Source organism: Salvelinus sp. IW2-2015, linkage group LG31 (genome assembly GCF_002910315.2).
Source record: "Salvelinus sp. IW2-2015 linkage group LG31, ASM291031v2, whole genome shotgun sequence".
Classification (NCBI taxonomy): domain Eukaryota; kingdom Metazoa; phylum Chordata; class Actinopteri; order Salmoniformes; family Salmonidae; genus Salvelinus; species Salvelinus sp. IW2-2015.
The window spans coordinates 6,567,724-6,590,049 of NC_036870.1; the positions used below are offsets into that span (position 1 = coordinate 6,567,724).

The following is a 22,326-nucleotide window of genomic DNA, read 5'->3' on the forward strand; positions in this document are numbered from 1 at the left end:
GAGCCATGACCACATGGAACTCTATTCCACATCGGGTAACTGATGCAAGCAGTAGAATCAGATTTAAATGGAACAACAGGGACTGTGAAGCAACACAAACATAGGCACAGGCACATGCATACACACATGATAACGTACGCACTATACMCACACGTATACATGGATTTTGTGTTGTAGATATGTGGTAGTGGAGTATGGGCCTGAGGGCACACACTTAGTGTGTTGTGAATTATGTAATGAATGTATTGTAATGTTTTTCAAATGGTATAACTGCCTTAATTTTGCCAAACCCCAGGAAGAGTATGGGGATCCATAATAAATACAAATCTATCTTCGTGTAAAAGTCCACAATGAAACTGACATTAAATGTGGAGAAGGATACATTTGTGAGAGAGCTGTGGCCATGATCACAATTTATAACTTCCAATTTAATTAACTAAACATGGTCATTAATAAGTGTATAATAACACAAGGCTAAAACAACAAACTCACGTTATAGGCTATTTATGAAATCTGTTTTCCAGCTCCAGGAAGGCTACACAAGTGGCACAAATTGATTTGCAATGTCTCCAGTGATATCGTAATTTCAACATATTTACTGTATCAAATGGTATGCTACAGTAGCCTACAATGGCATAAAAATATGTGGCCTGCTTTAATGCCAGGGAGTTCCATAACTCRAACTTCCATTTMAAATTYCCACTTGTGCAGTGCTGGAGACCCAAGAAGTGAGCATGCTTAAAACCCATCACTTGATAARGTTTCCCAGTTGACATTAGAATGCAGTTGACTTTARACCACCTCTGAGCTCATTTATGTAAAGCKCTCTGGTGCACCCCAAGTTGTTTCTCAGTGCTTTGTCGACATGATATCAGTTCTAGCGCGTGAATATGTTTCATGGAAAAAGGGTTGGAAATAGGTGTCTCCATAATTACCACTCTAAATAGCCGACCTACACTGAYAAAATGTTGTCACAGTGTGTGTGCATGCTGCTCTGTCTCCGTGATTCAGCTGCCAGCTGCAGCGCTCTCTCAACCAGTGCTCTCAACACACACACACCCCTCCGGCCCTCCCCTACACCACTCACTCAGTAACAGCCTGCTCACTGCCTCATAGCAGCAACAGGTCACAGTGAAATATATMTTTTTAAACGAGAAATGCCATGGCGGCCACAGTGCAATTTAGAAGGAGCCCAAAAACCCACAACTAATAMATTTTCACCTGCAACATCATTTTCAAAGCGGCCCAATTTGCGTGACAACGACAGACATGGCAACCTTGCCCCCTTGCCTTTCATTAGCCAACCACGCTCTTTGGAGGGCAGTAACCCATTTACTATTTGTTCATTCAAACCATAACCCTCTTTAGAGTTAATATGATTGATTATTCGGAATAATAACGTTTCCAATACACCACAATGGGGATTGTTTTATTATGCTAATTCGATTTCCGCRGGGGCGCAGACATAGACCTTAGGGGTTTCAATGTCCAGCTTCTCTTCTTATTTGGATGTGCCTAAATCAAAGGCTRACCAATTATCATAGGAGAATGACCATCAATCATAAATTGGTTAGGCGAAGACGTGGGCAAAAGGCTTCTTGGTGGTAGGGAGTTAAGCCTCATACAACAGCAGAGATGACAGAGATTGGACTTGATTTCCTGTTCTGGACCTTGAATCTGTGATTGGCTCAGTGAGGTCTCACTATCAACCCACCGTATAAAACCTCAATGAGACAAGAAGAAGATGAGAAGGACAAGGGGCTTGGTTTATTGCACTAGGAGGATATGACAAACTGAGCTCTGCGAAATTGAACGGAACCTGCTGAGGTGATTGTTGATAAATGCCCAGGGTCAGCTGGGTTCAGACATAACACGTGTGTTGATGCTAGGTCAGAGGTCACGTAAGCTGGAGCCAATGGAATTTGAATTGGTATACTGAATCATTGCTCAACTATCAATACAATTATTTTTTCACAGCTGAGGTAAGAGGCAGAAATACTGGTTGATATCACATATACATTTCTAGACCATTTCTAGACCATTTCTAGACAACTAATGACTTTGCAGCTGGCTAGATTAGTTTCTGGAGTGAATAACTAATGACTTTGCAGCTGGCTAGATGAGTATCTGGAGTATACAACTTATGACTTTGCAGCTGGCTAGATGAGTTTCTAGAGTATACAGCTAATGACCTTGCAGCTGGCTAGGTGAGTATCTGGAGTATACAACGTATGACTTTGCAGCTGGCTAGATGAGTTTCTGGAATATACAACTAATGACCTTGCAGCTGGCTAGATGAGTTTCTGGACTATACAACTTATGACTTTGCAGCTGGCTAGATGAGTTTCTGGAGTATACAACTTATGACTTTGCAGCTGGCTAGGTGAGTATCTGGAGTATACAACGTATGACTTTGCAGCTGGCTAGAGCAGTGTCTAGTGTATATAACTAATGATTACATAGCTAGATGTGGTATGACAGTGTTTCGATACACACGAATTTGGACATTATTGATCAATAGTCCCTATGGAAAGATCCCATCCTTAAGACAAATGTCCTTCAGTCCACGATGAACCAGGGGGGGTCAGTGTAATAGTCCTGTGGCCATTTGATTAGTTGCTCAGCAGTCTTATGGCTTGGGGGTAGAAGCTGTTAAGGAGCCATTTGGTCCTAGACTTGGCGCTCCAATACCGCTTGCTGTGCAGTAGCAGAGCAAACTGTCTATGACTTGGGTGACTGGAGTTTCTGACAATTTTATGGGCTTTCTTCTGACACCACACAGTATATAGGTCCTGGATTGTAGAAAGCTTGGCCCCAGTGATGTACTGGGCCGTACGCACTACCCTCTGTAGCGCCTTACGGACAGATGCTGAGCAGTTGCCATACCAGGCGGTGATGCAACCTGTCAAGATGCTCTCAATGGGGCAGCTGTAAAACTTTTTGAGTATTGGGACCCAGGCCAAATCTTTTCAGTCACATTAGGGGGAAAAGGCGTTGTCGTGCACTCTTCACTAATTTCTTGGTGTGTTCGGACGATGATGGTTTGTTGGTGATGTAGACAACAAGGGACTTCCAACTCTCGACCTGTTCCACTACAGCCCCATCAATGTGAATGGGGGCATGTTCGGCCCTCCTTTTCCTGTAGTCCACGATCATCTCCTTTGTGTTGCTCACATTGAGGGTCAGGTTGTTGTCCTGGCACCACACTGCCAGGTCTCTGACCTCCTTCCATTAGGCTATCTCATCATTGTTGGTGATGAGGCCTACCAACGTTGTGCTGTCAGAAAACTTAATGATGGTGTTGGAGTAGTGCTTGGCCACGCAGTCGTGGGCAAACAGGGAGTACAGGAGGGAACTAAGCACGCACCCCTGAGGGGCCCCCATTTTGAGGATCAGCATGGGAGATGTGTTGTTGCCTACCCTTCACCACCTGGGGGCAGCCCGTCAGGAAGTCCATGATCCAGTTGCAGAGGGAGGTGTTTAGTCCCAGGGTCTTTAGCTTAGTGATGAGCTTTATGGACACTATGGTGTTGAAAGCTGAGCTGTAGTCAATGAACAGCATTTTGTCCAGGTGGGAAAGGGCAGTGTGGCGTGCGATTGAGAATGTGTCATCTGTGGATCTGTTGAGTTGGTATGCGAATTGGAGTGGGTCTAGGGCTTCCGGGATGATGGTGTTGATGTGAGCGACGACCAGTCTTTCAAAGCACTTCATGGCTACCGACATGAGTGCAACGGGGCGGTAGTCATTTAGGCAGGTTACCTTCGCTATATTGGGCACAGACTACGGTGGTCTGCTTGAAACATGTTGGTATTACAGATTCGGTCAGGGAGAGGTTGAGAATGTCAGTGAAGACACTTGCCAGTTGGTCCGTGCATGCTCTGAGTACACATCCTGGTAATCTGTCTGGCCCTGCGGCCTTGTGAATGTTGACCTGTTTAAAGGTCTTGTTGACATTGGCTACGGAGAGCGTGATCACACAGTTGTACAGAACAGCTGGTACTCTCATGCATGCTTCAGTGTTGCTTGCCTCGAAGTGAGCATTAAAGGCATTTAGYCCGTCTGGTAGGCTCGCGTCTATGGGTGGGTTTCCCCTTGTAGTCCGTAATAGTTTGCATGGCCGGCCACATCCGACGAGCATCAGAGCTGTTGTTGTAGGATTCAATCTTAGTCCTGTATTGATGCTTTGCCTGTTTGATGGTTCGTCTGAGGGCATAGCGGGATTCCTTATAAGCATCTGGATTAGTGTCCCAGTCCTTGAAAGCGGAAGCTCTAGCCTTTAGCTTGGTGCATATGTTGCCTTTAATCCATGGCTTCTGGTTGGGATATGTACGTACAGTCACTGTGGGGACGACGTCCTCGATGCACTTATTGATAAAGCCAGTGACTGATGGGGTGTACTCCTCAATGCCATCAGAAGAATCCCAGAACATATTCCAGTCTGTGCTAGCAAAGCAGTCCTGTAGTTTAGCATCTGCTTCATCTGACCACTTTTTCATAGACCGAGTCACTGGTGCTTCCACAGTGTGAAACTGCAACAAACACAAAGTACATGTTTTCAGTTACAGTAGTACAGAGCACAGAATCTCTTACACAATAACTGCACCAAATGTATGAAATAAGGAATACAAGTACTCAATCTAGAGTCAAATATAAAATAAAGTTATTAGAATGCAATTGTATGCTTGATATTGCTAAGCTAGGTGTCCCTAGGGAGAAATAGCACTGAAGCTAATGCAAAGTAGCTAACAGCTAACTCAATCTTTTACAGAAACATGAAAATGATAAACATTTATCTTGTATTAATAAACAAATGTATTTCCAGACATTGCGTCTTACAAATCTTATGAAGAAGGATGTCACACTTGCACATCTTACACAAAGCTTCACTTCTGAAATGGCTTCCTGTCACATGACACAAACAGGTAAATTCTACATTGCTGCACTTAAACTACCACTAGGGGGTGCTAAACAACTAACAGGTCCAGAACAGATTTCCAGAAGCTCTTATAGGTCATAAGAGACGATAGCATCAACATTGTGTACAAAATAAGTTACAAACTATGTGAAAAAACACACAAAATAGCACAATTGGTTAGGAGTCCGTAAAACGGCAGCCATCCCCTCCAGCGCCATTATCAACTGCGAGAGAGTTCTCGTGAGTAATAGGCTGTTTTAAAACTCTGGAGCTGCAATTTWAAAAAAGTACCATCTTTACAATTTAAATAACAAGGTGACCCCCGAAAGCCAGATGGCGATGGGTAAATTAGATGCGCATTCGGTCTTTATATTACTGTAACATAGGCTATGTTGCAGCAAACGTAGGCCATGGTGAGATGATAGGTCTACTTGCATTGTGAGCTGTGCTCCATACTGAGATGGGCTGTCTGTCCCCACCCTGAGCATTGATTCATCATGCAGAGGCCATAGAGAAGCCAGATTTCGACATCTCATATATACTGAACAAAAATATAAACGCAACATGCAACAATTTCAACGATTTTAACCAGTTACATTTCATATAAGGAAATCAGTCAATTGAAATAAATTCATTAGGCTCTAATCTATGGATTTCACATGACTGGGCAGGGGTGCAGCATATGCCCACCCACTGGGGAGCCAGGYCCAGCCAATCAGAATTAGTTTTTCCCCACAAAAGGGCTTAATTACAGACATAAATACTCCTCAGTTTCATCAGCTATCCGGGTGGCTGGTCTCAGATGATCCCSCAGGTAAAGAAGCCGGATGTGGAGGTCCTGGGCTGGTGTGGTTACACATGGTCTGCGGTTGTGAGGCCGGTAGGGCGTACTGCCAAATTCTCTAAAAATGAAGTTGGAGGCGGCTTGTGGTAGAGAAATTGACATTCAATTCTCTGGCAACAGTTCTGGTGGACATTCCTGTAGTCAGCATGCCAATTGCATGCTCCCTCATAACTTGAGACATCTGTGGCATTGTGTTGTGTGACAAAACTGCACATTTTAGAGTGGCCTTATATTGTCCCCAGCACAAAGGTGCACCTGTGTAATGATCATGCTGTTTAATCAGCTTCTTGATATGCCATACCTGTCAAGTGAATGGAATATCTTGGCAAAGGAGAAATGCTCACTAACAGGGATGTAAACAAATGTTTGCACAAAACTTTAGAGAAATAAGCTTTTTGTGCGTATGAAACATTTTTGGGATCTTATATTTCAGCTCATGAAACATGGGACCAACACTTTACATGTTGGGTTTATATTTTTGTTCAGTATAATTTAACAGTTTCTTTTCACGCCATGCTGTTCAAATAAATAATTTATTATAATTTACCGGTTTATTTATCCTGGGAAAGGGGAGTRGTTTTGGGTACTAAATCCCGGTAAATCTCGGTAACCGGGTTCCCGCCATTCATCCCTAGTGCTCATTCATCAGGGCAATGAATAGAGCCACATGACAAACATCAGCAGACACCATTTATCAACCACAATACCAGGCTGATAAAGTCCCTGGGAGAAGCGGGAGAACTCAAACCAACCACATTAAAATATGGAGGAAGAGAAGAAGAGGAGGACACTGGATACCCAGCAGAACGAATGTCTGACCTAAGACTTATTGGAACAAATCAGTGCAGTCATCCCACTGCTAAACTGACCCTGGGGCCAGAAGCAGATATATGGATTAGGAGTATAGCTTTTCCATGACCACAGAAGCCCCCTGCTCATCAAATCGTTCAGGAGGGGAAACTGTTTAGACAGAAATGTTATCATGGCATTCATTTACTGTCTTAAAAAACAAGCTGCATTTCCCTAAGGCCAGGCTGTCTTTAACTCCGATTTTTGCACGCCCTTTCTATAAATAAGTAACATATTATATATTAGCCACATGCAGAGAAACTGTCTTTTATTATAAATGAAGGGTTTCTTTGTGGCCTTCTAAGGCTTAATTCAGTAACTGGGGTGTTATCTTTTGCTACCTGAAGCGCTTCTAAATTGTTCCTTCCTTGCATGCATTTTAAACTAATACTTAAAAGCTGTACTTCTATTTTTGCCTGGTAAGGTATTTCATCCTCCAGTCAGATTTACATACGAATATGCAGGCACAAAACAAAAGAAGCCAGTGAGTAATGAGTATGCTGAAGATATACAATACACTTCCTGATTCRGTAGTTCTGCCTATAGGGCAGATCCAGACAGCTTCCTTAGAGGACAATAGAGAGATTTACACACTGTTTACTTTTCTGGCTCTCTGCCCACCTCTGAATGGCTTCAGGGGCTCGGATTTAGAATCAAAGATAAAGCAAGAGAAAGGGGGGTAAATAGATAGAACTATAATTAGGTGAGAAAGAGTGAAAGAGAGAGAGAGTGAAAGAGAGAGGAAATTGGTATTGGGTGCACGGGAAAGGGAGAGAGAGAGTTATCTAACACAAAGAGTTATCTATCAAAAATGGAGATGTATTGGTAAACCACTTCTTCAATCGTTTTGGCTCTATAACAAGGAACAAACAGTAAAAACATATACAGTACATAATCAAATACAAAATATTAAAATCAAATATTAAAGACTACCAGAACCCACAGTATTCTTCAACAAACTACAAACCCTCCCACCCCAAAAGGCCTGTGGTGTTGACAGTATCCTAGATAAGAATGTGTTATTTAACTGACTTGCCTAGTTAAATAAAGGTTACATTTAAAATAAAATATATATATATTTAAATTGACAAACAAACCAACCAAAATGAAGGCAAACTCTTCTCATTCTTTGTTGATTTCAAAAAAGCTTTTGAATAATTTTGGTATGAGGGTCTGCTATGCAAATAGATGGAACGTGGTGTTGGGGGGAAAAATACAACATTATAAAATCTATGTACACAAACAACAAGTCTGGGGTAAAAAATACACACAGGGCTGTGAGGTGAGACAKGGATGCAGCTTGAGCCCCACCCTCTTCAACATATACAGTGCATAAGGAAAGTATTCAGACCCCTTGACTTTTTCCTCATTTTGTTACGTTACTGCCTTATTCTAAAATTGAGTAAATCGTTGTTTTCCCTCATCAATCTACACACAATAGCCCATAATGACAAAGCAAAAAACTGTGTTTAGAATTTTTTCTGAATGTATTAAAAATATAAAATGAACATATTACATTTACATACAGTATATCAACGAACTGGTGAGGGCACTAGAACAGTCTGCAGAAACCTACTAAGAATCTGAAGTGAAATGTCTACTGTTTGCTGATGATCTGTTGCTTCTGTCCCCAACCAAGGAGGGCCTACAGCAGAAGCTAGATTGTCTGCACAGATTCTGTCAGACGTGGGCCCTAACAGTAAATCTTAGTAAGACAGAAATAATGGTGTTCCAAAAAAGGTCCAATTGCCAGGATCACAAATTCCATCTAGACACAGTTGCCCTAGAGTTCACAAAAAACTACAGTATCAGTCAAAAGTTTGGACACACCTTCTCATTCAAGGGTTTTTCTTTATTTTTACTATTTTCTACATTGTATAATAAGAGTGAAGACATTAAAACTATGAAATAACACATGAAATCATGTAGTAACATGATTGTTAAACAAATCAAAATATATGTGAGATTTGAGATTCATCAACAGAAGATAGCTCTATTTGGTAAAAGACCAAGACCATATTATGGCAAGAACAGATCAAATAAGCAAAGTGAAACAACAGTCCATCATTACTTTAAGACAAGAACTTTGAAAGTTTCTTCAAGTGCAGTCGCAAAAACCATCAAGCGCTATGATGAAACTGGCTCTCATGATGACCGCCACAGGAAAGGAAGACCCAGAGTTACCTCTGCTGCAGAGGATTAGTTCATTAGAGTTACCAGCCTCAGAAATTGTAGCCCAAATAAATGCTTCACAGAGTTCAAGTAACAGACACATCTCACCATCAACTGTTCAGAGGAGACTGTGTGAATCCGGCCTTCATGGTCGAATTCCTGCCAAGAAACCACTACTAAAGGACACCAATGATAAGAAGAAACTTGCTTGGGCCAGGAAACACGAGCAATGGACATTAGACCGGTGGAAATCTGTCCAAATTTTAGATTTTTGGTTCCAACCGCTGTGTCTTTGTGAGACGCAGAGTAGGTGAACGGATGATCTTCGCATGTGTGGTTCCTAACGTGAAGCATGGAGGGTGAGGTGTGATGGTGTTGGGGTGCTTTGCTCGTGACACTGTCTGTGATTTATTTAGAATTCAGGGCATACTTAACTAGCATGGCTACCACACCATTCTGCAGCGATACGCCATCACATCTGGTTTGGGCTTAGTGGGACTATCATTTGTTTTTTAACAGGACAATGACCCAACACACCTTCAGGCTATGTGAGGGCTATTTGACCAAGAAGGAGAGTGATGGAGTGCTGCATCAGATGTCCTGGTCTCCACAATCCCCCGAACTCAACCCAATTGAGATGGTTAGGGATGAGTTGGACCACAGAGTGAAGGAAAAGCAGCCAAAAAGTGCTCAGCATTGATGGGAACTCCTTCAAGACTGTTGGAAAAGCATTCCGGGTGAAGCTGGTTGAAAGAATGCCAAGAGTGTGCAAAGCTGTCATCAAGGCAAAGGGTGGCTGAAAATCAAAAATATATTTTGATTTGTTTAACACTTTTTTGGTTACTACATGATTCCATATGTGTTATTTCGTAGTTTTGATGTCTTCACTATTATTCTACAATGTAAAAAATAAAGATAAACCCTTGAATGAGTAGGTGTGTCCAAACTCTTGATTTATACTGTATTTCCCTCAGATTACACAGACCCACAAATAATTCAAAAACAAATCCAATTTTGATAATCTCCCATATCTATTGGGTGAAATACCACAGTGTGCCATCACAGCAGCAATATTTGTGACTTGTTGTCAAAAGAAAAGGGCAACCAGTGAAGAACAAACACCATTGTAAATACAACCCATATTTATTCATTTTCCCTTTTGTACCTTAAGTATTTGCACAATATTACCACACTGTATATAGCCATGACTTGAAATGTCTCTATTCCTTTGGAAATTTTGTGAGTGTAATGTTCACTACTCATTTTTCATTGTTTATTTCACCATTATTTATTATCTATTTCACTTGCTTTGGCAATGTAAACATATGTTTCCCATACCAATAAAGCCCTTTGAATTCAATTGAGAGAGAGAGAGCAAATAAGAGAGGAGGATCAAGGGGGGATGAGATTAGCAACCAACCAATGAAAGTGTGGGGAGGGACTGTAACACTGGGCCAGATAAAAGGGTGCAGGGTTAACCCAAGCACCAAGTGCCCCCCCCCCCCCTCAATTGGCCACACATGCTTTTCATGGGTTAGTGGTGGGGGGGAGAGAGAGAGAGCGAAAGCTCACTAATATTGAAACCCCTATGCATGTTGACCGCAGACATGTTACAGGGGCCAATGGCTTCACGACTGTACACACTCACACAACGACCAATGAGCGTGGTACCAGCTGTTGCTGCCCATGTAACCACAGTCCTCTCTTGGGATTGAATACGCACACTAGCATATGCTATGGGTGTATGGATGCCTGCATGTRTGTATCTGTACGCCTAGCATGGCTAGCTAAGTATATGCATTGCACTTGGTTTCACAATACTGTATGCATGAGTGTGTGTCCATACATGCGTACATGCATGCTGATGCTACATGTACTGTGCTAAATACCCTATACTTCTACACATATATGGGATGACACTGTATAGTTTAGCTGCCAATGTCACGAGAACTATGCACACGCTTCAATGGGGCAGAAGGCTCTGTGTTGTTGTGATTCTGGATGGCCAGATAGCTAGCTACAATGACAAGAAGCTGCCATGTGGGGAATTGTAGGTGACTCATTTCAGCTAGTTTTATCTTGTTCTTGACACCATGTCTTGTGTTGAGGTGTTTCCGACTGATGTCACGTCTACGCTAGAATTCGCTGGCTAGCTAACCAACAACTGTAACGATGCAATTGAGAGACGCCGAGTGCTCATTGTCCAAATGTATACATGTTTTTTTCCGTAAACATTGGAGACGAAATCTAGTTTCCATGTTGTGAACAATCTAAGCCAACCCTGTCTGTTTTGCCCCATAGTTGCGAACGCGTCGGCTTTGTTGCTTAACAACCAACCCATCTATTTAGATATGGTTGGGATTGTGATGGGTGGGAGTGTGTCGGCTATGTGAGCATGTGTGTATATAGTGGGCCTGGGTAGTCTCCAGGCAGCAGTCCCAGCTAGCCTCATTAACTGTGGTCTCTGGCAGGGAGCTGTGCTCATTGCACTCTGGGTGTGGTGACAGGGAGAGAGCTAGGGTTTCAGCCATGATGCCATTCTCAGCTGTGAATGATCCCATAACCATATGCTAGCTCCCTCCGAAAACACGTACACCCAGGCTCCTATAACCAAACATACATGGGCCAGCTCTTTCCACAATGTGCCTGCTTACGGCTACTCTCAGATACGGCACATATACTGTAGGTCTATGCGCACACACACACGCACTCACACACAAATAGAGGCATTCGAAAATTCACTGCCCTGAAAACCTGGACACTGACCCAGAAATATAAAAAAACATGCCAAGGCTATTTAAAGCCGGGTGTCTCACAAACGCATGGCAAAAGGAAAATATGTAACACAATTCTTTCCCTAGTGTTGTTTTCCAGGTGGAGACATTCAAAACCCCTCTCTTCTACTCTCCTCCCTCGTTACTCCATCCTTCCCTTCTCCCAGGGTCGTTCCACCTCAAAAAGCACATGACACAGGATTTCAGATTGTTCTGAAATCATTTCTGTAGTTAGTAACAGAAACGATTAGCATTCCTGAAACATTATTTTGCTAAAATAATATTTTGAAATTCAACTAATTGATTGCACCCAAATGGATATTTACTGAATATTACCTGAATCCTATAAATGAAAATGCCCAATTTTGGTGCAATCAATAAGCTTAATTTCTTAGAGATAAAATTACATTTCAACAAAATAATGTTTCAGGAATGCCAATCAGTTTCTAACTACAGAAAGAATTTCAGAACAATCCGAGATGGGTGTCATGGCTTGCTAAAATGACATGGAATGGCCAGTTCACCTCAGTTCAGGGGAAGTTGTATTTCGAGCGTAAGTGCAGAGACTGCCACTGTGGCGYTATTTGTTGGGATCGTTTGACAAAACGGAGCGCCCGTGGGTTGAGAGAGCTGTGATGAAGCAGCAGCATACAAAACACATCACCCTGTCACTGCAACCCACACACACGCACGCACACACACACACACACGCAGGGTGGATGCAATTACAGAGAGCTTTGACAGGAGGAGCTCAAGATAAACTCTGACAATTTTTGTGGTGGAAAAAGTCACGCCTTTCATCTTTGAGTTGCTCCCTGCTATTTGAGAGAGACACGGAAGTTTCTTGTTTGAGTTGGTGATATCCTCTGTGACATAAAGCTCCTAAGTGTGGGAGGAGAGATGGATGTCTGGAGGATGATGAGAAGTGGGGGAATTTAACACACCTGTAAAAATCTCTCAAGGTCAATGGAAGCCCTTTGCTTTTACAGTGACCTCTTGGTTTGAGAGTGAGGGAGGAAGAGAAAGCAGGATAGTGTGTAAGCACTGTATGCTGTACCGTATGCTGTGTACTTTATAGGTGGACAGTATCCTTACAGGAAGTGCAGCTCAGTGTGTACCAGACTTGATGAAACGTCTAATTTAAATAGACTATGTTCTGCTGAAGCTAAAGTAAATATTCATACATTTAAATGTGTATCCATTTAAAGCCAATGATGTGTAATCATGGCACCATCACCACCATGTGCACCAGGACTTAGTGAAAACATACATTGTCCAGGTGTTCCCAGTTGACACATGGTGATAATACCATGTATGCCTAATAGACAGACCTTTGCAGAGGAGAATAGGGGTTAGCCTGCCTAGATGGAGGCCTTCATTAAAGGAAAGGTTCACCCATTTTTAATGTTATATTGTTTTTGTGCATCTCTGGGTGATGTTCTATCGATTCCTTGGGTCATTTCATGTTTTCATGTGTATCTGAGTTATTGGTGATGAAGCAGACAGAAATCCGGACGGTATGATGTAGCACTGTGATAAAGTCGCCGTCACTACACTGGAAGTTAATAGGAATACAACTTTTAGATCGCGAAAACGTCTATCATACATGTCAGACTTCAATACCGACCGATATCATAACTCGGGAGGATGTCTTCTCTCGAATGAGCCATTGATTATATTCCTACCTCGAGAAATGTGTAATTTAACGGAGGGTTTACAACATTTTTCCTATTTGTCTGCCTCTTTAGTCCAGGGTGAATTGCATGGTGCCATTGCCAGAGATATTATAGAAAGGAGATAGGAATCCAATGAATGAAGGAACGTATAATGCCCAGACCAATCGCGTTCACATTGTCATGGTGTGTCACATGGTTGCTAAAATAATTTTCACCGCAATACCTTCTCAAAGTCAGTGTATATGTTGAGAAATGTGCCTATTTTCCTCTAAAGTACATAATGTAACGATTACAAAACAATACAATATTACAGATAGCAAGTTAATTATCTCACATCTCAGAAAATATTTGTAATGTTGTACTTCTTTTTGGCGAAATCCGTAAAGAGAGCATTGAATTGTGGATTTTGTAGTCGACTTCAGCTGCAACAGATTTACAGAATTGTTCAGAATGGACTGCGCGTTTCTCATCTCCTTAAAAGTATATCTGTCGTTGCGAATGTCAGACTCCACTCTGTGAGTCACATTGATCTGCTGGTTGAACATGGGGAGATTGTAGATTAAATTGATAGTGTCGTTTCTTTAGGCGATTTTACAGCTAACTAGCTACTTCACATGCTGATATTGTCTTTGCTATTATTGTGTGTAGCTACGTTTTCTTGCTTGGTGGCTAGCTAGCCAGTCAGCCCATAAACCCATAAGAGAGCTTTGCGTTGTGGATTTTGTAGTYGACTTCAGCTGCAACAGATTTCCATGTTGCTACCAACCTTATTATAACGCCATAATTAAACATTTGTTCACTAAAAATATTGTTCTCAGAAATGAGTTATGTATTTAACACTGTAAATGAAAGGAATGAGTGGTTTTGGGTGGATTTTTCCTTTAACACCTAGCTAACAACATGCTGTTTCCTCTCAGAGCAAAGAAATCCATGGCTTTGGTAACTATGTTGACGCCTGACGTGGCGCTCTCCATAGTTCTAGGCATCTGAATACATTTGAGACCACCATTTGCTCTCAGCTCTTCAACGAGCACATCATGAACCAATAGAGGAAAACAGAGATAGAGGGTGAAGAAAAAAGGTGTCACAGTATCCTAAGGGCATGCTCATTCATCACTGGCCCCATCCCGAGGAATCGTTGCGGAGTGAATAGTCCTTGATAGAACCAGATAGATGTCGCCCCAATTTCCAGTCCAATTTCCAGCCTTCTTAAGTTCCCTCTTTCATTCTGCCGATCCATGGGATGGATAGATCTAAGGGCTAGTTAAAGAGGCTGCTGGGCGAGCACCCTATAAAGAGTAGCCTACATTGACACCCAGATGTTGTCTGTATCATGTGCGGTTGGAGAAGGCATGTATAATGTATAAGAGCTGTATAATCCATTGGTTGATGTATGGAGAATTGTAAAACACACTCAATTACTTTCATTTGCAGTATGGAAATCATAAAAATATATATTTATGATATACTGATATATTCACATACCGGTATACTGTAAGTTACGGGTCATTGTTTTTTTTGGTTTAGGATAAGGGAAAAGTTGAACACACAAGGGAAAAGTAAGGGGTGACGCTTTTGGATAGGAATCCATGATATTTCCATATGTACTGTGGGTGGAATCATAACCTTTGACCCTGCGTAAATTGAAGTTACGAATGCAAGACCTCAAGTCAGAATTGTGCCCTCACTGCCCTGTAAGCAGAGGAAGTAAAAGTACCAAAGCATACTGTATCAATCATCTCGTTCGGTCTTCATAACATCGCATGATGTACTGAACTATTCCACGTTCATAAAGTTGGCCTTCACTTAACCTTCAGGTCATTAATCACTTTTGTGAGTCAAGCTTCACTGTTTGTCTATTGGTCTCTGTTGACCTGCCTGTACATAGCTCTACGTTTTCTCACGGTAATTTAATAGCGCAGGTCACTCGATCACAAGGAGACCACAGTTACCGGCCCTGAAGAGGTAACAACGCTAACAGTTAACGTTATCCTCACGCGCTTTGTTAGCCAATTTGGGCAAATTAAATCAATCTTAGTGCTCTTCTCTTAGTAGTCTGAGTTTTGCTGTCTGTGTTGCACTGTATGACAACCACGTCTTGTAAAAGAAAGGGGTCAAACAAATGTATTTTCATCAAATGATTAGGATTAAGATGGAAAAGGGTAAAACAGATAGATTTTCGTCCATTGTTTAGGACTAAAGAGTATTTCCAATAGGTAGAGGGATTATGTGTGCTGCAGATTTATCTGATTGCCGGGAAACTAGATTAATGATGTCATTAATAGAGGATTCAGCTCATTACCGTGGCTGTGTCTAATCCAGGGTTCCACTAATGAAGTCATAACTATTTTGATTGCTTGTTTTTAATTACTAATGACAGAACGCCACAGCCACAATAGCAATAGAGACGCAATAGAGTGCTGCATGACAACTCACATTCAATATCCAAGTCCACATTATGAAAAATCAAATCAAATATATTAAAAGAGAAGACAGGGTTCATAAAACGACATGTGCTCACTCTCTCTCACACTGTCAACACGTTTCCCATTGTGGAGAAAAGTCTCATGGAGAAATAGAAATGAAATAGGAGAGAATTCGATAATGAGATAGGGAGATAGTGGAGAGAGAAGGAGACAGAGAGAGAGAGAGAGAGAGAGAATATGCTTGTGGGGAGAAAGTCCCGCTGTTCTTTGTGGTGGTTGTGAAAGAGGAGCGGAGTGACATGCCGGGTCTGGAGATGATGCCTTCATGGTCCATGGGGTGAACTAGCTAGCTAGAGATCGCAGCGGGGGGTAGGGTTCATTGGAGCGCCTCAACGTCCCCCATTGTTGGGATGCCTGCCTGCTCACAGATGTGCTTCAAAAGACGACAGGGGGGAAGGAAGGAAGGAACGTCACATTCTGCAAAGCTATCTCTAAATCTCCACCCGCAGCTGCTGCTACCAACCAACAAAAACAGCTCCTACCCCCCCCCCCCCCCCCCCCCCCCATCTGTCCACATAAAGTCATTGGAATCATTTGTCATGTGTGAAACATAGCCTTGATGTGGTTGGAACAAACAAAGCACGGGACAAAATTTCCTTGCGGATCCAAAAATGCCCCCCACTCCCTTTGTATACCCACTGAACGCACAACTATGCACACACATACACACACACACACAGACCCCCCCTCCCTCCCACACATACACACACTAACATAACTTTCCCCATTGCCCACATGTGCTGTTTATTAGCACTGCTGGGATGAGCATCAAATCCCCAAAATCTTCCACTGACACCTCTAACCTTTAACCCCTAACCCGTGTTTAACAGGCAAAGGAGGAACAAAAATGGTAAACCACCTGCAGACTCAGACTGTATCCACTTTATCACATAATAAGTGACTTACTGTGTCCCAGGCTGTGTACACAGATGGCAGGACAATGGACTACTTTTGACCAGGGCACATTTAGGTAATAGGGGGACATTTGGGACACATCCATTGTGTCATCAGAACCAGAAGGCCATAACATCCCGGTCAGTCCTCTGCTATAACTTGAACTAAGTACCAATGACATGCTCTATTTGGAGCAGCTCTGAAGAAACAAGGCTATAATATATATAATAACAATTTGAAGTGTTTCAAAGTACACTACACAAAAGTATATGGACACCAGCTCATCGAAAATCTCATTCCAAAATCATTGGCATTAATATGGATTGTCCCCCATTGCTGCTATAACAGCCTCCACTCTTCTGGGAAGGCTTTCCATATATGTTGGAACATTGCTGCGGGGACTTGCTTCCATTCAGCCACAAGAGCGTTAGGGAGGTCGCGCACTAACATTGGGCGATTAGGCCTGACTTGCAGGCGACGCTCCAATTCATCCCAAAGGTGTTCGATGGGGTTGAGGTCAGGGCTCTATGCAGGCCAGTCAAGTTCTTCCAAACTGATCTCGACAAACCATTCCTGTATGGACCTCGCTTTGTGAACAGGGGCATTGTCATGTTGAAACAGGAAAGGTTCTTCCTGAAACGGTTGCCACAAAGTTGGAAGCACAGAATCGTCTAGAATGTCATTGTATGCTGTAGCATTAAGATTTCCCTTCACTGGAACTAAGGGGCCGAGCCTGAAACATGAAAAACAGCCCCAGACCATTATTCCTCTTCCACCAAACTTTACAGTTGGCACTATGCATTGGGTTTGGCATCCACCAAACCCAGATTTGTCTGTCGGACTGCCTGATGGTGAAGCGTGATTCATCACTCCAGAGAACGCGTTTCCACTGCGTTTCCACTGCTCCAGAGCCACCCAACGCTTGGCATTGCGCATGGTAAGCTAAGGCGTGTGAGTGGCTGCTCAGTCATGGAAACCCAACTCATGAAACTCCCGACGAACAGTTCTTGTGCGGACGTTGCTTCSAGACCAGTTTGGAAGTCGGTAGTGAGGACAGACGATTTTTATGCGCTACGGGCATCTGCACTCGTCGGCCCAGTTCTGTGAGCATGTGTGGCCTACCGCTTCGCGGCTGAGCCGTTGTTGCTCCAAAATGTTTTTACTTCACAATAACAACACTTACAGTTGACCAGGGCAGCTCTAGCAGGGCAGAATTTTGATGCACTGACTTGTTGGAAAGGTGGCAGCAATGTTTGTCTATGGAGATTGCATGGCTGTGTGCTCGTTTTTATACACTTGTCAGCAACGGGTGTGGCTGAAATAGCTGAATTCACATACTTTGGCCATATAGTGTATGTCAAAGCAAAGTAAGTACTGCATGTGTTCAAATTTGTACTAATCACATCGTGTTATTTCTCATCATGAACTGTAAGTATGGAGAATATACACTGAGTGTGCAAAACATTAAGAACACCTTCGTAATATTAAGTTGCACACCCCCCCTCCCCTTTTGCCCTCAGAACATCCTCAATACGTAGGGGCATGGACTGTAAAAGGTGTCGAAAGCGTTCCACAGGGATGCTGGCCCATGTTGACTCCAATGCTTCCCACGGTTGTGTCAAGTTGGCTGGGTGTCCTTTCGGTGGTGGAACCATTCTTGATACACACAAAAAACAGTTGAGCTTGAAAAACGCAGCAGCGTTGCAGTTCTTGACACTAACCGGTGCACCTGGCACCTCCTACCATACCCCATTCAAAGGCACTTAAAACGTTTGTCTTGCCCATTCACMCTCTGAATGGCACACATACACAATCCACAATGTCAGACTTGTCCCAAGGCTTAAGAATGCTTCTTTAACCTGTTTCCTCCCCTTCATCTACACTGATTGAAGTGGATTTAGTGACATCAATAAGCGAACATAGGCTGACCAGGCCAATCCAGGTGAAAGCTATGTCATAGAAAGAGCATTTGTTCTTTATTTTTTGTGCACTCAGTGTACATGTACAGTGCATATGGAAAGTATTCACACCCCTTGACTTTTTCCACATTGTGTTACGCTACAGCCTTATTCTAAAATTGATTAAATCGTTCCCCCCCCCCCCTCAATCTACACACAATACCACATAATGACAAAGCAAAAACAGGTTTGTAGAAAAACAAAACTAAAATATTACATTCACATAACTATTCAGACCATTTACTCAGTACTTTCTTGAAGCACCTTTGGCAGTGATTGAGTCTTCTTGGGTATGACGCTACAAGCTTGGCACGCCTGTATTTGGGGAGTTTCTCCCATTCCTCTCTGCAGATCCTCTCAAGCTCTGTCAGGTTGGATGGGGAGCGTTGATGCATAGCTATTTTCAGGTCTCTCCAGAGATGTTATATCGGGTTGAAGTCCGGGCTCTGGCTGGGCCACTCAAGGACTTGTCCCGAAGCCACTCCTGCGTTGTCTTGGCTGTGTGCTTAGGGTCGTTGTCCTGTTGGAAGGTGAACCTTCACCCCAGTCTGAGGTCCTGAGCAATCTGGAACAGGTTTTCATCAAGGATCTCTCTGTACTTTGCTCTGTTCATCTTTGCCTCAATCCTGACTAGTCTCTCAATCCCAGGCGCTGAAAAACATCCCCACAGCATGATGTTGCCACCACCATGCTTCACCTTAGGGATGGTGCCAGGTTTCCTCCAGATGTGACACTTGGCATTCAGGCTAAAGAGTTCAATCTTGGTTTCATCAGACCAGAGAATCTTGATTCTCATGGTCTGGAGTCTTTATGTGCCTTTTGGCAAACTCCAATCTGGCTATCATGTGCCTTTTACTGAGGGGTGGCTTCCATGTGGCCACTCTACCATAAAGGCCTGACTGCTGGAATGCTACAGAGATGGTTGTCCTTCTGGAAGGTTCTCCCATCTCCACAGAGGAACTCTAGAGCTCTATCAGAGTGACCATTGGGAGCCTCCCTGACCAAGGCCCTTCTCCCCTGATTGCTCAGTTTGGCCGGGCGTCCAGCTCTAGGAAGAGTCTTGGTGTTTCCAAACTTCTTCCATTTAAGAATGATTGAGGCCACTGTGTTCTTGGGAACCTTCAATACTACATAAATGCTTTGGTACCCTTCCCAAGATCTGTGCCTCAACACAATCCTGTCTTGGAGCTCTAATGACAATTGCTTTGTGCTCATGGCTTGGTTTTTGCTCTGACATGCACTTTCAACTATGGGACCTTGTGTGCCTTTCCAAATCATGTCCAATCAATTGAATTTACCACAGGTGGACTCCAATCAGTTCTAGAAACATCTCAAGGATGATCAATGGAAACAGGATGCACCTGAGCTCAATTTCGAGTCTCATAGCAAAGGGTCTGAATACTTATGCAAATAAGGTGATTCTGTTTTTCCTTTTTAATACATTTGCTAAAATGTCTAAACTTGTTTTCACTTTGTCATTATGGGGTTTTGTGTGTAGATTGCTGAGGAAAAACATTGATTTAATCAATTTTAGAATAAGGCTGTAACGTAACAAAATGTGGAAAAAGTCAAGGGGTCTGAATACTTTCCGAAGGCACTGTATACGCATGGATGTTTGAACTGCACGAAAGGCTAAAATACATTTTTCCTGGTAGGATCACATGGTCAGGAAAAACTTCTGACCCTTCTTCTTTCATGTAAACACAATGCAGAGTATACATTAGGCTGGAGGTTTCTATTATTTGTGGCATGATGTATACTCTTGCCGCTGTGACTTTAAACCAGTCTTTCAGTGGTTCTCATAATGCATTATTATGGAGAGCACAGTTGTTCCCCTTACACGAGGTGGTCTCTGGAGAGGATTAGCTGTACAATAACAGACCCTTAGTTAGGTGTGCATGCACACACACACACACACACACACACGTCATCCACTTCCTGCCTTTTCTATCAAAATGTAAAGGACAGAGAGTTCTACCACCTGCCCTTGTTCACTCTCAGTCACGACCTGAACCTCCATCCTGTTCCAGTCATCCTCTAGTCACATTGCTATTCTATAAGATATAAATAGAGTGCATGACACCTTGAACTTGGGTTGGCACCAACCCAAACAACAACGGGTCAAATCTCTCATGTGGTGTAAGGACTGTCCCCTCGAACCAATCCATACACACACAAACATAAAGGCACACACGTGCTTGCATATACACACACACATACCACATACTTACAAACACAAACAAAGGCATAGCAGCCCCACCTGTCCTGCTCTATGACATTTGTCCTCTACCTGGTCTGGCATCATGTGAGGTACTGTATATCTATACTGTACATCAATGACAGACAGTCATGTCCCTGTAAACCATGTTGTCATGTCCCTGTAAGCTACGACTAATGCTGTTTTAGCCATCACCCTATGAGGTCAGGGGGGACACGTGCGTTGGGAGTGGATGAATGTATGAAGCCCTGAGTGAGTGAGGGACACTAAGCCACCACTATGCTCTTAAAAAGACATGGAAATGAATGAGTCTGCCACATAATCAGCTTAGGCATGGGACCTGCACTTACGTAATGTGCTTCTGGAGGCCTTTCATTTAGAGGGCTGAGCAACTGATACCTCAACTAACTCACTGCTGCTGGAATGAAATGTACACTGGTGTAAGCAAGCAAGCACAACCGTGGCTGTGAAGGGACCCTGTGTGTGTGTGTGTGTGTGTGTGTGTGTGTGTGTGTGTGTGTGTGTGTGTGTGTGTGTGTGTGTGTGTGTGTGTGTGTGTGTGTGTGTGTGTGTGTGTGTGTGTGTGTGTGTGTGTGTGTGTGTGTGTGTGTGTGTGTGTGTCTCCCTCTCTGTACATGTGAGACCTTCAAAATCAAATCAAAGTTTTTTGGTTGCTTACACTGATTTGCAGATGTTATCGAAGGTGGAGCAACATTTTTCCTGTTTCTAGCTCCAACAGTGCAGTAATAGCTGTTTCTAGCTCCAACAGTGCAGTAATAGCTGTCAATAAAAAAGCAATACATATTGTCGTGGGAATTCTACATAGGGACACTTGAAGTCTTAAATGAATCATTGTTTATTAACAGTTAACTGGAAAGGTTCCAAAAAACTTGATGCACCATAGTCCCATTAGATGTCGTATATACCTCTTACAGACAAGTTACATAGGMATGATTTAGCTTATTCGTCATTCAAAATGAATTAATCATTAACGTTTGGTTCATGCATGTGACCGACCAATTCTGGTTCATGCATGTGCCAGACCAATACCTTATGAGGCTTCTTCTCTCCAAGCTGAGACCTTGAAACTGAGATATATTTTGTCCTCAAAACAAGGTTCTGGGCGTACTGCCAAATTGCAGATACCGATAGTGAGGATTCCTGCCAGGCACGATCAGTCACTTGAATGAACACAGAAATTGATTATTAGAAAAGCACAAATGTACATTTTCCATCACATTCCCTCCTCTTATCACTCAATCTGTGATAATTATCATTAAATGTTAATGTAAGCAATTATATTTTAGCTTCTATATCAAAATACATCATTATAATAAATCAAAATAAAAGGGTGTACTTCTATTAACAGGGGTGAATCTAATTTAATTCATGCTAAAGCTCAAATCTACAATCAAAGTAATAAGTAAACAAAATCAATGCATAAAACCACAGACTTTCAAACCCTTCATTCTGGGTTGTACAATCCAATTTGTAAAACCACTGCTTAAGACCTTCGCTTCATACAGTTACACATATGCT

At 42.7% G+C, this 22,326-nt stretch overlaps 1 long non-coding RNA gene across 1 annotated transcript in view; it reads right to left on the bottom strand.

The window, feature by feature from the left end:
• Nucleotides 1-21,627: 21,627 nt before the first annotated feature.
• Nucleotides 21,628-22,326, bottom strand: part of LOC139023359 (uncharacterized) — a 9,068-nt gene continuing 8,369 nt past the window's right edge. The window contains exon 2 of the long non-coding RNA XR_011474494.1: nt 21,628-22,298. This is a non-coding gene — a long non-coding RNA (uncharacterized lncRNA). The remainder of the gene's footprint in view (nt 22,299-22,326) is intronic.